The following is a 16,358-nucleotide window of genomic DNA, read 5'->3' as shown; positions in this document are numbered from 1 at the left end:
TTCCTAGCAATGACAGCTCATCCTGCCTTGCAGGCAGCTCTTGGATCAGGCTGCTTCTTTATAACTACTTCCAGTGATAGTAAAGGTAATTCCTGGGATTTTGTTTCATTGGCCCAAACCCAGGACAGTTATCACTCAAACATTTGCAAAGTGTTAACTAGATTTCGAATGTGTTTCAATGTAAAGATAACTAGAATAAAGGCTGTTGAGTGCTTGGCACAGGCCAAGCACAGTACTAAATCTTTTTTTTTTTTCTCCGCTTTACTGAAAATTTATTACAATGCCCCAACAGAGCATTACTTTTTCTTTTCAACATCTTGTTCCGCAGCTTCCTTGGCCCTTTTCGCTCGAATGCCGAAGAGCCGGGCGTTGGCACGGGCCATTCGGAGGCTGGCAAAAGCCTTGAAGTTCTTTTCTTCTTCTGTGATCACTCTGGCTTTCTCCTTTTTATAGACATTCCGGATGGGCATCACTGGTCCTGTGAGCTGAGTGGCCAATTTGAGTTCTTCAGCAGAGCTGTCTCCCTTCTTGGGGGCAGAAGGCTTCCTGGGGAAGAGGATAAGCTTAGAGCAGTACTCCTTCAGCCGCTGCACGTTAGCCTGCAGGGATTCCGTGGACTTGTTCCGCCTTCTTGGGTTCACAGAGATGCCGATGGTCCGTGCCACTTTCTTATGGATGCCGGCCACCCTGAGCTCTTCCTGGCTGAAGCCCCGACCGGCTCGACCTTGGTGTGGTATCTCACCGTGGGGCATCTCACTATGGGCCGGATGGGCCCGGACGCGGGACGCGGGGCGATACGGCGCGCTTTCGCCAGCAGGGCCTTGCGTCTGCGGATCTTCCGCGCCGGCTGGTTGAACCTACTAAATCTTTTAAAATCTTTTTTCTTCACCCCGTCATAACCCTGTGTGGGGGGTAGGAATTATTTTCTTTCTATAAGTGGAAGTTGAATGATTTGCCCAAAGTCACCTGCTAGTGAATAACAGGATTTGGATTTGAAATCCTGTTTAACTCCAAGTCTGTGCCTTTCATCATTTGACTCTATTTTATTAAATCCAATCTATTTTCCCTTCTCTTCTTTCTTCCCCTCTAAAAGTATTTGTCGAGTGCTTCCTCTGTCCTAAGCATGTGGTGTATGAATAATGCCAAGATGAACAGAAATGTGCTCCTTTTCCAAACTAACAGGGTACTGACAAAGTCCGAAGATAAAATCATAAAGCTATTCAATGTGGCATTGAATGCTCTGAAGGCATATATAAGTGCTGAGAACAAACGCATAAGAAATCAGCCTCCTGGGTACCTTGCAGAGCTCTTGAGGTGCTGGTGAACGCTCACAGCAACCCTCTGAATTGTGTATCAGCAGCTCCTTTGGTATGTGAAGGTGCTGAGTTTCAGAGACGTCAGGAAGCTTGCTAAGGCCAAACAGATGACAAGTGGCAGGCTTTCTGTTCAACCCTTGTCTGTAAAGCCCAGGCTTTGTGATTTCCTTATTAAATCAAATCACCTTGGATTAACATAAAGCAAACCAAGATGGATCGACCCCTTTTCTCTAAGGTAGGCAATATTTTTACTACTAAGTAAGGTAGAAATTATTTATTTGTTTATTTTGTAGCCAAGCTATCAGCCATCCACATACTTTAGGAAAAAAATTAAGTCCTCAATTCCCACATTCCAGTGAGTTATTGTATGCCTTCACAGAGGACCTCTTTAGGATATAAGGTTCCATGGGGTACTCAAATCCAAACTCCCTGGTTTGTGCAAATTTGGAGCATATAAAGTCTTGCTGGTCCTCTGGAACCCATACTCTTTTTTATAAAAAAGATTGTATTTTTTATTTTTAATTATGCATATATTTGTGTGTCTGTATGGGGTATGTACACATGAATACAGGTATCTGCAGAGGACAGAGGTGTTGGATCTCCCAGGAGCTGGAATTACAGGTGGTTGTGAGTCACTCATCGTGATTGCTGGGAATTGAACTTGGGTCCTCTGTTAAAAAAAACAAATGCTCTTAACCACTGAGCCATCTCTCCAGCCCCCGCCCTCCTTTTTAAAAAAAAATAAACATAATAGTATGCAATGGTTTCAGTGGAAGGTAAGCAATCCCTCTGCTTCAATAATGCCACATGCACTCTGGAAGAGGAGGTTAAGGAGGTTCTGAAGCGGTACTCTTTTTAACAGGCAAGTGAGAGGCTTCATTTCTCTGAAAACTCTATTGACAGGAGTTCAGAATGGCTTTTGAATGATCATGCAACATCAACAGAGTATTAGAGTCTGCAAACTAAGTTTATGTTCCCTGACTGAAATCGGCTTCTCAGGTGAAGAGAAGTTGAATGTATTTTTAGAGTGCTGAGGCTTAAGAATTGTCATCGACCTTTTTGGGCTCCTGAAGATCAATGCTGCAGGAGTCAGCCAAGTTTTCCACATAAGTTTCTGATGAAGTCCCACTCTTCCTCATCTGGGGACTGCACATGGCTGGGCCGGCACACTTTTCAGTCTGTGCTCACTAGATTGGTCACACATTGCAAAATGTTACTTTGCATTTTAGTGGGGGCCGACTGCATTTAAGAACTATTCTTGTGAACAGTGTTTGAACACAAGGCAACGAATTCCTTGCATCATGTGTGAAGTTCCAGAATTACATCAGAATCATGAAGACACACTCTCTCTGGCGACTAGATAAGAATGTTCTTAACATTCCCAGGGCCAGAATTCTCTCTTTTAATATATGAAAATGGTATTAGAAGAAGAACATTTAATCAGAGCAGTACTTTTGAAATCATGTTTTTGAGTTTTAGTTTAACACCAAAGAATAAAGAGCCCCAATTGGCACAGACCTTAATCACTTGAATATAAATTTGAACATGAAAGTCTGGTTTCTCTCTGCCCTTTCCCCTAACTCTATCCCACTTAAAGTTTTCTTATTACAGCAGTGGGCTACTGAGTAGCTTGCTTATACTTACTGCTGAACATGTCGTTTTCTTTTTCTTTTACATTTTTATTGCATTTATTTTTGTGTGTGTGGTATATCTTTGAGTGTGTGCATGTATGCATTTGTGTATATTTGTGTGTATGTGTGTGGGTGTATTCATATGTGTATATGTGTGAGGGTGTTATGTGTATGTGTTGTGTGGGTGTATTAGTGTGTGTATACGTTTTGTGGGGGGGTATGTGAGGGGAGGTGTGGGGGGTATGCTTGTGGATGTCAGAGGACACCTTGAGAGTCAGTTCTCTTCTTCTGTCATGTGGGTTCTAGGGCAGGAGCTCAGGTAGTCAGGCTTAGCGGCAGACACTTTTACCTACTGAGGCATCTTGCTGACTGGCAGATGCCATTTCTTCTGACCAGAGTTCTCAAACATGTCCAAACTCAGAAGAAGTAAGGCATTATTTATTATTTTTTCAATAGTCAATATAAATTTTCAGATGAACACACTCTTTTTGAAAAGAAGTCTTTGATCTTCTGTGTAAGACAAAGATGACTCTGTATAACACAGCCACAGTTTTTTGCTGTGTATCATAAACTATGGCATGCAAAAGTTAGCCAAAGAATTTGTTGGTCTTTCCTCATACAAAATTGAGAAGATGAAAGACCATCTTACAACTAAAATCTGACTCAGGCTATTTGGAGCCCATAATGTGTTTACTTTAAACCGCATAGCACTTTTATTAAATTTAAAATTATTTCTGTCTTTATAAAATTGGGAGATCATCTACAAGAAAAGAGAATACTCTTTATGATCTTGTGATATGTAAAGATTTTCAAGACAGAACATCAAAATTATGATTCAAAATGAGAAAGACAGGATAAGCTGGACTTCAGCAAATCACACACACACACACACACACACACACACACTATACATAAATATATAACAAAGCATTCATCTGTTGTGCTAGGAACTGAACCCAGTGCCCTGGGCATGATAGGCAAATAATCTATCACTAAACCTAATCTCCAGGCTAAACTTTATATTTTTGAAAGACATTGCTTAAACCATATTTTTTTTTGTTAAAAATCTGAAAAATCCACTTATCTGATAAAGAGTATTTAATTATTTTAAGAACTATTAAAACTCAGTAACGGGGTCTGGAAGATGGCTTGGTCAGTAAGGTGCCCAGCACACATGAAAAGGGTGGGCATTTTGCTGTGCACCTGCAATTCCCAGCACTGGGGAGGTAGAGACAGGAGAAGCCCTTGGGCTTGCTGGTCAGCCAGTCTAGCTGGATCAGTGAGTGAGCTCCAGGGTCAATGAGAGACCCTGTCACAAAAGTAAGGTGATAGAAAACACCTGAAAACACCCTTTCACCTCCATACATACATACACACAGGTGTACACACGTACCACACACACAAAACCCCAGTAATAAAAAATAACACAACAAATAGGACAGAATATTTAAAGATACACTTCATCACTGAAGATATACAAAGAGTAAATAAATACATAAAATCTATACAACTGAATTGATCATGAGAGGAATATACATTCAAGCATAATGAAAAATCACCATTCAAATGGCTGAAATTCCTAACAGCCCATTTCAAGTGTTAGCAAGCAGAACTCTCACGTGCTGCTGGTGAGGAGGCAAAATGGCACAGCCATTCAGGTATGGTTTGGTAGTGTGTTTTTTTTTTTTTTTTTTTTCTTTTTAAAGATCCTATGTACAGGGGCTGAAGAGATGGTTCCATAGTTAAGAACACATACATACAGCTCCTGAGAGGACTCAAGTTGAGAACCTAGCATCCATGTCAAGCATCTCATAACCACTTGTAACTTCAGCTTCAGAGGATCCAGTACCTCTGCAGCACATACACACAGACACACACACAGACACATAAAGTCTTTTAAATTCCTATGTATAGCTATTTCACAAAGCAACCATTCCATTCATAGGTATTTATTTATTCAAGAGTGACTAAGCCTATGTCCAAAGACATAGTAGTCAAATTACAGTAACGAGCTTAGCAGCCCCGAACTAGAAACAACACAAGTGTCCAATAACAGATGATTAGATACACAAATTTTAATGTATACATTCAATATAATACCACTTGGCAATAAAAAAGGAATGAACTATTGATGTATATAGTTACGTGAGAGCTTAAAAAGAGTAGAAAAGATGGAATAGAAAGGAACATGAAGAAAGTCTTGGGAATGATAGATGTGTTCATTGCCTTGATTATGATACTGCCTGGTTCTTATACATGAAATTCACCATAACAAATAAGAAATTGAAACAGTAATACAAAACCTCCTGACTAAAAAAAAGCCCAGGGCCAGATGGATCCACAGAAGATGTCTACCAGACATTTAAAGATCTGCAATTAATATTACTTAAATTATTCAAAAAGATAGAAACAGAGGGAGAACTCCCAAACTCCTTCTATGAAGCCAGTGTCATCTAATACCAAAATTCAGGTAAAGGCATGATGAAAAGGAGAAAACTAGACCTATATCCTTAGTGAACATAGATGATCAAAAAGATCATCTACTATGATCAAGTCAACTTTATTCTAGAGAAGCAGGGATGGTTCAATGTACATTAAGTCAATAAATGTTACAAATCATATAAATGGACTCAAAGACAAAAATCACATGGTCATCTCAATAGATGAAGAAAAGGCCTTTGACAAAATCCAACATGCATTTATGTTAAAAGTCTTGGAATTGTACTGGAGGGAACATATCCCACATAATTAAAGCTATATACACCAAACCCATAGCTAGCATCATTCTAAATGGAGAAAAACTAGAAGCATTTCCACTAAAATCAGGAACCAGACAAGGCTGTCCACTGTCTCCACTCCTTTTCAATATAGTGCTTGAACTCTCGCTACAGCAATAAGACAAGAGAAGAAAATTAAAGGAATACTAATTGGAAAAGAAGGGGTCAAGTTATCCCTATTTGCAAATGATGTGATATTATACGTAAGAGATTCCAAAAATTCCACCAGAAAACTCTTAGAGAGGATTAACAGTTTTAGCAAAGTGGTAGTTTATAAAACCAATCTACAAAAATCAATAGCCTTTCTATATACCAATAACAAACAATGCGAGAAAGAGTACATGGAAACCTTCCCATTCGTAATTGCCTAAAAAATTTAAATATCCAGTAATAAATTTGAGAAAGACAGAGAGACATTTAAGATTTCTACAATGAAAAATTTAAATCTTTGAAGAATGATATTGAGGAAAACACCAGGAGATGGAAAGACCTCCCATGCTCATGGATTGGAAGAATTAATATTGTGAAAATGACCATCCTACCAAAAGCAATATATAGATTCAGTGCAATCCCAATCAAACTCTCCATGACATTCTTCACAGAATTAGAAAAAAAATCCTAAAATTCATATGGAAGCACGAAAGACCCTGATAGCCAAAGAAATCTTGAGTACAAAGAGCAATGCTGGGGGGATTACCATGCCAGATCTCAAACTATATTACGGAGCTATAGTCATAAAAACCAAGTGGACATCTTTAAAATGTGCAATTTGTTGAATGCCAATTATATCGCAATAAGCTATTAAGATGGGTTGCATCCACTTTTTTGGATGCTAGGTTTCTGTTAAAAACAAAAAAGACATAGGCTCATTTTCTTGCGCGTCACTAATAGACTGGGTCACAGAAGCCCTGGATTCCTTAGCTAGGATGCTTCCCTTCTGCTCACTGTTGTCTTATGCTAACTTCTTTCATTCCTTAAGGGTACTTGCTTGATTCTTGCAAGCATATGGCCTCCAAATATTTCTGTTTCTAAGTGTTCTTCCTTGCTTCCTAGATTAAATTATCTTAAGTTTTCTAAGCTTAAACTTGGTATCAAAGATCACAATAGAAGGGAATTTAGGAACTTTAAGAGAGGGATATATTTCTTTTGGCTCCTAGCTAGCCGTCAGAGGCAATTGCTCCCCTTTGCCTGTTTGGGAAGCTGATTTCAGCTTCTCAGTTCATAAATAACTGGTCATCATCAATCAAAGCAATGCTTTATAAAAGAACAAAAGCTGATAAAGCTTATAGAATTTGCCATGGCTAAAGATCATAGGCTGAAAACTTGGGCAGTTCATTCTTCCCATGACAGTCCTCAGGTGACTCTTGATTCTGCTGGCTGGATTCTGACCAACAGCCTACTGTTACTACTTCTAGAATACCTATTTTCTTTGAAAATTTTCCTTGAACCCCTTAGAGATTGTCACAAGAAGTCCAAGAATTAGAGGTGATTTGGAGCACAATTACAATAACCTTCCAGCCACATAGGGCCAGATGAGGACTACCCAGATCCTGAGCTTTTGTCTTCTGTTTTACTACAGCTGCCTAAAAAGATAGGGAAGCTCATCCTGATATGGGTCATTGCATCTTCTCAGGGTGACACAGGTCATTCCTTTTAGGATCAGAAATTGGCCTGGACCATAGACTAGCAGCATACCAGCTGATTAGAACTACAACTCTGGTATGCTTCTGTGTTAATCACTTTTCTGTTGCTGTGGCAAAATTTCCTGACATAGACAAGAAAGATTGATTCATCGTTGCAGCGTGCTCAGTCCTTGGTCACTTGCTCTATGTCCTGGGGCAGGACATCATGGTGGTGGTTGGAGCATGTAGCAGAGGAGAGATATTCATTTTGTGACTACCAGGAAACAGCAAGCAGAAAATCACCAGGAATAACATTCCTCCAAGGACCTAGCTCTAGTAAACTATTTCCTCTGTGGACCCTACCTCCAGAACTGCTAAAATAGTGCCACCAGCTGGAATCCAAGCATTCAAACTTTGAGCCTATGGGAGATATTACATAGTCAAACCACCACGGCTTTCCACAATACTGTGGGGAATTCTCCTCAAGGGACCCAGATTTTAATTCACTCTTGGTTTCTCTTTCTGCAGTCTCTCACCAATGCAGTCCTCAGGTACTGTTTTAAGGCATCTACCCTTAAGTCCATGATGTATGCTCCCTTCCTTTCCACTACTGGAGATAGAACTCAGGGCTTCACTTGTTACTAGGCAAGCACTCTGCCAGAAAACTATAGTACTTCTCCCTGCTTTTTCTTTTTTAAAAAATTTATTTTTATGTGTACAAGTGTTTTGCCTACATGTATGTAAGTACACCCATGTATGCAATATCTGTGGAGGCCAGAAGAGGGCATTGAATCCCCTGGAACTGGAGTTAGAGATGGTTGTTAGCCACTGTGTGGGTGCTGGGATATGAACCTGGGTTCTCTGCAAGAGTAGCCAGTGCTTTTAAATGTTGAGCCATCTCTCTAACGCCCTAATTTTTCTTTCTAAGAGCTGGTTTTGTGATGTTGGGTACAGGGGATATTCCCACCATTTTAAAATTTAAAGGTCTGTGTTCTTTAAACAATTACCACCAAAATTTGCGTTCTTTAATGGAGTACTTTTACTGGAGACCAAGAACATCCTTCACTGTGTTTGCATCAAAGTAAGTAAAAGTGCTGCTTTCTATAGAAGTTTCTGGTATCTCTGCAAATGTGAATATAAATGCACAAAGTGCATTGAAATGGAAAAGGGATAATCTAGCCTCTTTTATGGACAGATAGCATTTAGAGAAAGAGTTAATTTTCATAATTGTTATTGTTGTTAAGACAAAGCTCTTCCAGTCCCTTTGAGATAAGGTTCAACCGGTGAGCTTGAGTGTAGCCTCAATTCACGGTGGGAACAAAGAGTGATTTTACTGAAGTTGTAAAAGTCATAAGAATGTACACAAACTGCTCAGATGTAAGACTTCAAATCTTGGTCTGCAATACTGTAGTGCCCACCTGTAGCTAAGGGAGACAACACGTTATTGTTCTAAAATGATGGATAAATTTGTTTTCTCCCCCTATTTAGAAACCTTTGAGAGGGAACTGACACTGGTTCTAGCCACTCCAACAGCTATCAAAGTGCCTGAAAATAAATCCTGAGTCTATCACTCTCGAGTCCAACCTTGGTAGACAATAGAAAAATGAGGAGGAACCCAATAGAGGGATGCTTTTGGAAACTCTCATTAAAAAATCCCAACGGACTCTGATATGAACATTTGAAATTTGTCCTGTTCTGACTTTTTTCTGGTTCTCTGTCTAGAACTTGTAATGCTAACTACCCTTGCCTTTACTTTTCCTTCACATCCCCTATTCACTATTCAAAGACTTTCTTTTCTCCCTAGAGATAAGAGTTGTGCAATTTGGGAGTCTTTTAGATAGACCCACTGAAGGGGTACCCCAATTGCCTCACCCTGCATCCCTGTTCAGAATGGAAGAAGCCAGAGTGGTCTGCATCCCTACTTCCTATTGGCAATTTGGGTAACCTCTTCAGAGGATGGTGTGATAAAAACAGGAGGTAGGAATTGGCTAGGCAGTTAGGGTAAAAAGACCCCAAAGAAAAGTAGCCAGTTTCTGGGCTAAAAGTCAAAATAATACTTGGGCCTCTTAGCAACATACTGTGTTCCAAAGGCCAAAAATGAAAAAAGTATTTGGGGGCTCTTATCTAATCCCTAAAAAATTTTAGGGTTACCTCTTTAGAGTGGTAATGTTAGAGTAGCAAAAAGCCCTATTTAAAAAAGAAGAAAGAAAGAAAGAAAGAAAGGGAAGTTGTCAGAAATAAGTGATGGGGAGATATGGGAGGAGCTGGAGGGGAGGGAGTGGGCACGGATTTGATCAAAACACCTTATATGCATGTATGAAATTCTCAATAAATTTTTTTAAAGTTAAAGAATGTACACACAACATCAGATATGATGGCTTTAAATGTATCTCAGTAATAGGCCAAGTCATATTTCTCAATAAATCTGCCAGATAATGTTTCCTGAAACCTCCCCCCTTTCTGCTAGTGTTCATAAAATCAGAATTGGATTATTTTTGAATGGATGTCCTTAAAAAGAGACACAAAGACAGGCATATCCTGGGAATGCCAGGTGATGATGAAAGCAGGTAATGCTGGGGTGCATCTGTAAACCAATCGTTGGGAAGCTAGGGAGAAGTGGGAAGGATCCTCTTCAAGAGAGGAGAGAGAGAGAAAGAGAGAGAGAGAGAGAGAGAGAGAGAGAGAGAGAGAGACTTGTAGATATCTCAATTTTGAATTTCTGATCTCCAGAATTGTGAGAGAATCCATTTTTGTTGATTAAACCATGCATGATGTGGTACCCTGTTGCAGCCCTAAGAAATTCCTGTAGGGGCTGCATGGTTAAGAAGTGCTCCAGCCAGGCGATTCTGCCATTGTCCAGAAATTTCAAGATCAACTTAATAAGATAGATTTTACTCTGCAGACTAAAAGTGGATTTAAACAACACCACTAATGATGGCTGTCTTTGTGGCAAGTACCTCTCAGACTGCCAGTTTTTATGCATTATCTTGATACTCAAATTACTGTAGAGTGGTATGTTTTTTTCACAAGATTAAAAAAAAATTGAAGACCCAATCCAGAAAGCTGCCTATGGTCATGCAGCTGTAATGCTCTGAATTCAATTTTTATGCTTGTTTCACTATTCCACACTGCTTCTCAATGTCTAAAGACTGCTTCCAAAAATGTTTGAGCAATCCACATATCTCTGAACTAATTGTGCCATGCCCCAAGGCCACAGATTTGCAGAACAACCCTCTTGAACGGTAAGTTCTGGCAATTTTGTTAGAGTTCCCTGTCATTACTTACAGCCACACCTTGTCTATATTATGTTGGACTCTTTACCGGCTTAACTTATATTAACACTCCCCTGGCAAAGGTTGAGACTTCTTTTTCATCTTACAGGAAGCTGAGGAAGCTGTCAATGCTTAGTAAATAATCAGCATCAAGCCAGCACAGCTCCCTATAAATTATGACCCCCAGGCTCTGAAGACAAAGAAAATGTTCAGTTGTGCAATTTTCCACTCTTCTAATAATAGTGTGGGTCAAGTTAGTCCTAGCTTAATATTATAATTCAAACAACATTTGCCTCCATGTGCAGGAACCACCCAGGCCACTGTATTTGGAGACAACTCATAAGAGTTTTTGACCTTTCCAATCTTTACTTTTGTCGGTCCTCTGCCTACAGGGTGCTTACCATGCACATAATAATAGAACAATATTAGCGATTTTACACGTTCCCCATTCTTCTTTAATCTTAAGAAGGACCAGCTTGGCTTTCCAGGATAGGCAGGCCAAAGGCTAGCTTGCCTGCTGCTGCCCCTCTGACAAGAGCTGAGTGAAATCAAGCACCAGAATGTCCATCTCTGTTCAGCTGAGAGTTGGTATCATTCTGCCCCAAATCAAAGCACTGTGCCTTATCTCACATGGAAAAGGCTACTATCCAACTATATCTGGGATGCTACATTGCCCTTTTCTTATGAGTGAGGCACTAAGGAGAAACAGCAATATGTGGTTCTGATGAGCAGGTTTGGATTTAACTTAATCTTAAAAGTCCCTGAATATTTCTACATTCTCTAGGCATTTCTAGACTGTGGCTTGTGGATTTCATTTCATGTCTTCTTTTTAAAACACTTTGCGAAGTGAATCTTTTAACTCCCTTCTTTCTTAAATTTTCCCTATGTAAAGTCAATTATATCTGATATTTTTGAATGTATCTTATTATCCAGTGTTTTGTCACATCTTGTACTCAGAATTGTTTAATCATTAAATGTTTTCAAGGTAAAATTCTGAAACTTTGCCTTACCATCCCAGGCCTTCCTTCTGTTTTCTCCCATTTTGTTTGTCTATCTGTCTGTCCATTTGTTTGTCCATCCATCCGTCCATCCATCCATCCATCTGTCCATCCATCCATCCATTCATCCATCCATCCAACAAAACTATTCAGTATCTACATAGTGCCAGGCACTATACTTTGTGCTGAGGATAGACAGCTTCAGACAGGTCTTGTCCTTCTCTTCACAGAGTTTATAGGCTGGGGGTGAAATGGAACGCTAAACTTGACCACAATGAGCCAGGAGCACAGGTTGCTATGAGAGAACACAGGGGCATATAACCCAGACTCTGAAGTCCGTAGGCGCTCTGCACAGGAAGTAACATCTAGGCTGAAATCTGATCTATGAATGAAGAGTTACCCAGGTAAAAGGTTCCTTGTGAATGAGATAACAGACATGAAGCCTGGGGTGTAATAGCAGAGCACACCTGGAATTGAAAGAAGGTAAAATACTTGGAGGATAAAGTGCAGTACAGATGGAACTGGGGAGGTGAGAACTAGAGTAAGAGACAAGAGCCAGTTACCACTGTGCCCAAGTGAGTTAGAGCTGTCTTCTGAGATCAGTGAACTACCATTGTAGGGTTTCAAACAGAAGAAACTGATAAGATTTGCCTTTAAAAATATATATGTGGAAAGAGTTTCAGTGGAGCTACCCTATAATGGGGGCACAATGCCCCTTCTAGATACCACTGGCTAGCAAATACAAAGTCCAGTGCTAGGAATGGGTTACCTCTTTTGGAGTACTGGCCAGTGCCCAAAGATCACCAAATGTTACTGGATATTGCCATTGCTCTTGGTTAACCTCCAGAACTTGACTTTAAGACACAACATACTTTAGTTATAGAATATGGATAAATTAAGCTGGTACTGATCTTGAAGCTTCATCCCTACTGGGCAGTTTTCATAATGCTGGAAATGCTATGCATACTACCAGAGGAGAAAAGTAATCAACTGTCTTATGCAGCTGTAAACCTTGTATGCTACAATAGCAACTGGTCTGGCAAGATATGCGCACTAATGTAATTGTGGCATGAATGTTATGGGAGTAACCAAACATTTTCTGCTTTGATTTAAGGCCTACTCCATAAGACGGAATCTATACCTGGCACCATTATTATGGTTAAGAACTTGTGGCTAGGTAACAGGTGGTAAGAAAGAACGTACTGCTATTATTCTTCCAATGGACATAATTGTAAACTGACTTCTAATGACATATCATTATAACCGTAGATTAGTGCATTTTCAACCCTCATTAGAGAAGCTTCTTTTTGCAGTAGATGGCAATTAACATAGAAATCTACAGCTGATCAACATGTATAGAATAATAGTCTGCAGAGTACTCAGCTCTAAATGGGGCCTCTATATCACACTCCTCCCCCTAAGGCTCAGGAATTGAAGCGGGAAAGGGGGCAGAATGGTTGTAAGAGTTGTAGGTTGTAGACGATTACAGGGAAACAGTGTTTTCTGGACACAACAGGGCAGTTGCACACATGAATTCACAGTGGTTGTGACAGCTTGCCCAAGATCCAAGAAAGCTCAAGCCAGACAAAAATCTCATCATGGAGGGGGAAGGTAGGCATGAAGTCATACCCCTAGACATGGAGATATTGGCAATTGTTAGTTGCTGGAAGATGTAGAGTCAGTGTTCTTCTGAGGTTGTGACCCCTCTGGTAGGTTGACCATGCTCCAGGGGATGGATCCACACTCAGGAGTATTTTGATAACAGACATTGGACTCGATGGGCTTTCATGAAAAGAGGACAAGAGGCTAGGTGAATATGTAGGTCGGGGTTGATCTGGGAGGAGATGGGGAGTTGAGGTGAATATGATCAAAATGCATTGTATGAAATTCTCAAAGAGTTAATAAAAGTACTATTCAACAAACAAAACAAAGCAACAACAGCAAAACATTAGTCTTGCTGCCTTATAGGGACAGTGGATCAAAAGAGACAAAGAGGCTGGAAATTTAGTTACAAGCTACCGTTTCACAAAAGATGGTGCATCGGCCAGGAGCATGGCAGAAGGAATGAGCCGTGGACTGGTCTCAAATGTCAGATGTCAGTCTGTTCTCAAATGTATAATTGTATTCACAGCATCCATTCCCCCTGCTAGGCAACTTTAGCTCCAATTCATGAGTTGAAATTCTCTCTATGTTGATGCCAGTTCTATGTGAAGTCTTCTTTGGCTCTTGGCCCCCAGAACCTGTCTAAATCCTTACAAGATATTTGCATTTTTGCCCTTTGTTTTGTGAAGAGGATTGGTTTCATGCCAGTCCTCGTTTTCACGTGCACTTCTCTTCCTAATTGTCCGATAAGTGATATGAATAGCAACTCAGTGGATGCATCTATCTTTTCCCTTAGTACTTCCCACTTTATCTTTGAAAGACAGGTATGCCTTTAAGATTTGTCCTGTTGACCAAGTGTGATCCTGCCTCAATTCTAAAAATTCGCCAGTGTGTTATTATTCAGATCTCTCCTTACATGACAAGGTCAATTAACCACTGCAGTGATGTATTCCATTCATTCATTTATGCTGCTGTTCATTTACTCAACATGCATTTATTCAGAGCCTACTGTCTTGTAAGGTTGATTTTTTGCTTCTTCTTGACCTGCCCATTTCACTGTAGCTATCATATTTTTAACATAGAGATAGATCTCTGCTCCTGTTTGCCTTTGAACAGAGGATTAAATGCCCTGGAAATTTTTTCTGATATAAGCACTCAACTGAGCCATCTCACAGTCTGGGCAGGAACTGAGGTGTGGAACAATTCCTTTGGCTTTCAAGGTGAAGTGCAGGCCTTTGATAGTGGCAAATGCCTTGCATAAGATCCAGATTTCGGTATTTGAGTGTCGAGGATTGACTTAATCCTTGTTCTGTTTTTTAAACAGTTCCTGATGTTTACGCAGCAGAAGCAGAACTAAACAGTGCCAGATACGCCAAACGCGTGACGTGGAAGAATGTGAGACACAGTGCAGAACTCTTAATGTAAAGAAACATTTTGGCTTTGCCCTGTCATCTGCCCAGTTCTCAGCCTGCCCTCACCCTGCACCCCACCCTGCCTGCAGTGTGCATTGGACTAACTATGGATGGGAGGGAAGCTTCTGAGCTCTAGGATTCTTCTAAACTGTGCTTGCTGTGAGTGATTTTTATGTTAACATTCTATCGAAGTTCTTTTTTGGAAAATATATTGCCATATAAGAGTAAAAATAATTTGAGCAGCAAGATTTCTACCAGGAATTGAACAAACAATGTTCTGTCTTAAGCTGGTTCCAAATTCCTAATGCATCTGCTTTGTACAGTCCCTGCTTCATAAAACTACAATCCCCTGTTTGTCTGAGTTCCTCAGCTTGTGTACTAGAAGAATCACGCCGCTTTATTTCTGGCCCTGAGGGCTTCTTTCCAAGTTTGGAAAGACCTCTCAAATAAGAAGTCACAGAAGCTTTAAACAATATGGTTGCTGCAAGCATCCTTGTTGAACATTTAGAAGCTATTCTGTCGCTTTTCCTGATCAAGGCAGATGTAAAACAGCTACTGCCATGTTTGACCAGAGCTGCCATCCTTAGTTCAAACACCTTTCCTAGTTTCTTCTTGAAAGCCTCCAATTGAATACATATGGTTCCCCGGGATAAACCAGATGTATTGTTTGCTTGTTTAATTATTTTTATCTGAAGGTGCATCATGATTCAGCAGATCATTTTGTAGAAATTTCTAGGCTCATTAAAATGCTGTGCTTGGCCTTACTTTAGCTGTGATCCTAGATATTTTGTTGAATTGCTTGTGCTTAAAGTTTGGTATTTCTTTGATTTTGTTTATTTTGATACTGGATCTTCCTATCATTGGGCCACTTTAATGTGTAAGCAACAAAATCTTAACCAAACCAGCTTAAAGAAAAAAGAGATTCATTGGCTTTCATAAACTGGAAAACAGAGTTGGGCGCAGCTGGATTCAGGGTACCAAGGGATTATGAGGACTCAGTTTCTCTTCGTTTCTTGGCTCCATTTTCTGCTGTTTTGGGCTTGGTGTCACTTGTCACAGGCACAAGGCTTGCACATCCTTGGGTCCTATCTGAAAAAAAAAGTCTGAGTTTTTTCTCCCTAAGGTATTCAACCAAATATAAACTTGACCACCATTAGTTTAGAGTTTTCTCACATTCTTTCGGAAGGAATCACTGCAGCTGGTGACTGGAAGTCAGGACAAGGCAGTCAGAGCTGAGTGTTAAATGCAACAAACAGAAGTGCCAACCTCAGTGGTTCGTTGCTATAAAATCAAGTGAGCAATTATGACCCCCTTTTCTTTTTCCTTCCTTACACAAGATCGAGGCTTGGGTTGAAGGGAGATCTGATCCTGTAAAAGCATTTAAAATGTAGCTTAACAGAGTCTAAATGAACCAATATTGTGTGTGTGTGTGTGTGTGTGTGTGTGTGTGTGTCTTTGTCTGTGTGTGCATGTGGTTTCTTTATATTCATTGGTATTGCTTTTTTTTCTTATTTGGCTGTTGTGATACTGGTTCTGTTCAGGTTTTAAGAAATACTTTTATTGGTTCTTTGAGAATTCCATATAAGGTATTTTGATCATATTCAGATCCCCGCTTTTGTTTTCTTTCCATTTTATGCTATATCTTGAAGCAAACATTCTAAATTTCATTTTTGAAATTCTTCTTTTTAAAAGTTCATGTTACCTGTAGTATTATTTATAGAAACTATA

The 16,358-nt window shown here is 39.9% G+C and overlaps 1 pseudogene across 1 annotated transcript; it reads right to left on the bottom strand.

The window, feature by feature from the left end:
- Nucleotides 1–242: 242 nt before the first annotated feature.
- LOC103738058 lies at nt 243–2,455 on the bottom strand (annotated as a pseudogene). Its single transcript, XR_607426.1, has 2 exons — nt 2,372–2,455; nt 243–901 (listed from the first exon to the last, which is right to left on the bottom strand). The product of XR_607426.1 is annotated as a 60S ribosomal protein L13 pseudogene (transcript).
- Nucleotides 2,456–16,358: the final 13,903 nt, after the last annotated feature.

The sequence above is a fragment of the Nannospalax galili genome, unplaced genomic scaffold, assembly GCF_000622305.1.
Source record: "Nannospalax galili isolate Female #2095 unplaced genomic scaffold, S.galili_v1.0 scaffold498, whole genome shotgun sequence".
In the NCBI taxonomy this organism is placed as follows: Eukaryota; Metazoa; Chordata; class Mammalia; order Rodentia; family Spalacidae; genus Nannospalax; species Nannospalax galili.
Note: the sequence above shows the minus strand (reverse complement) of the source record. Positions and strands in the feature narration are given on the sequence as shown.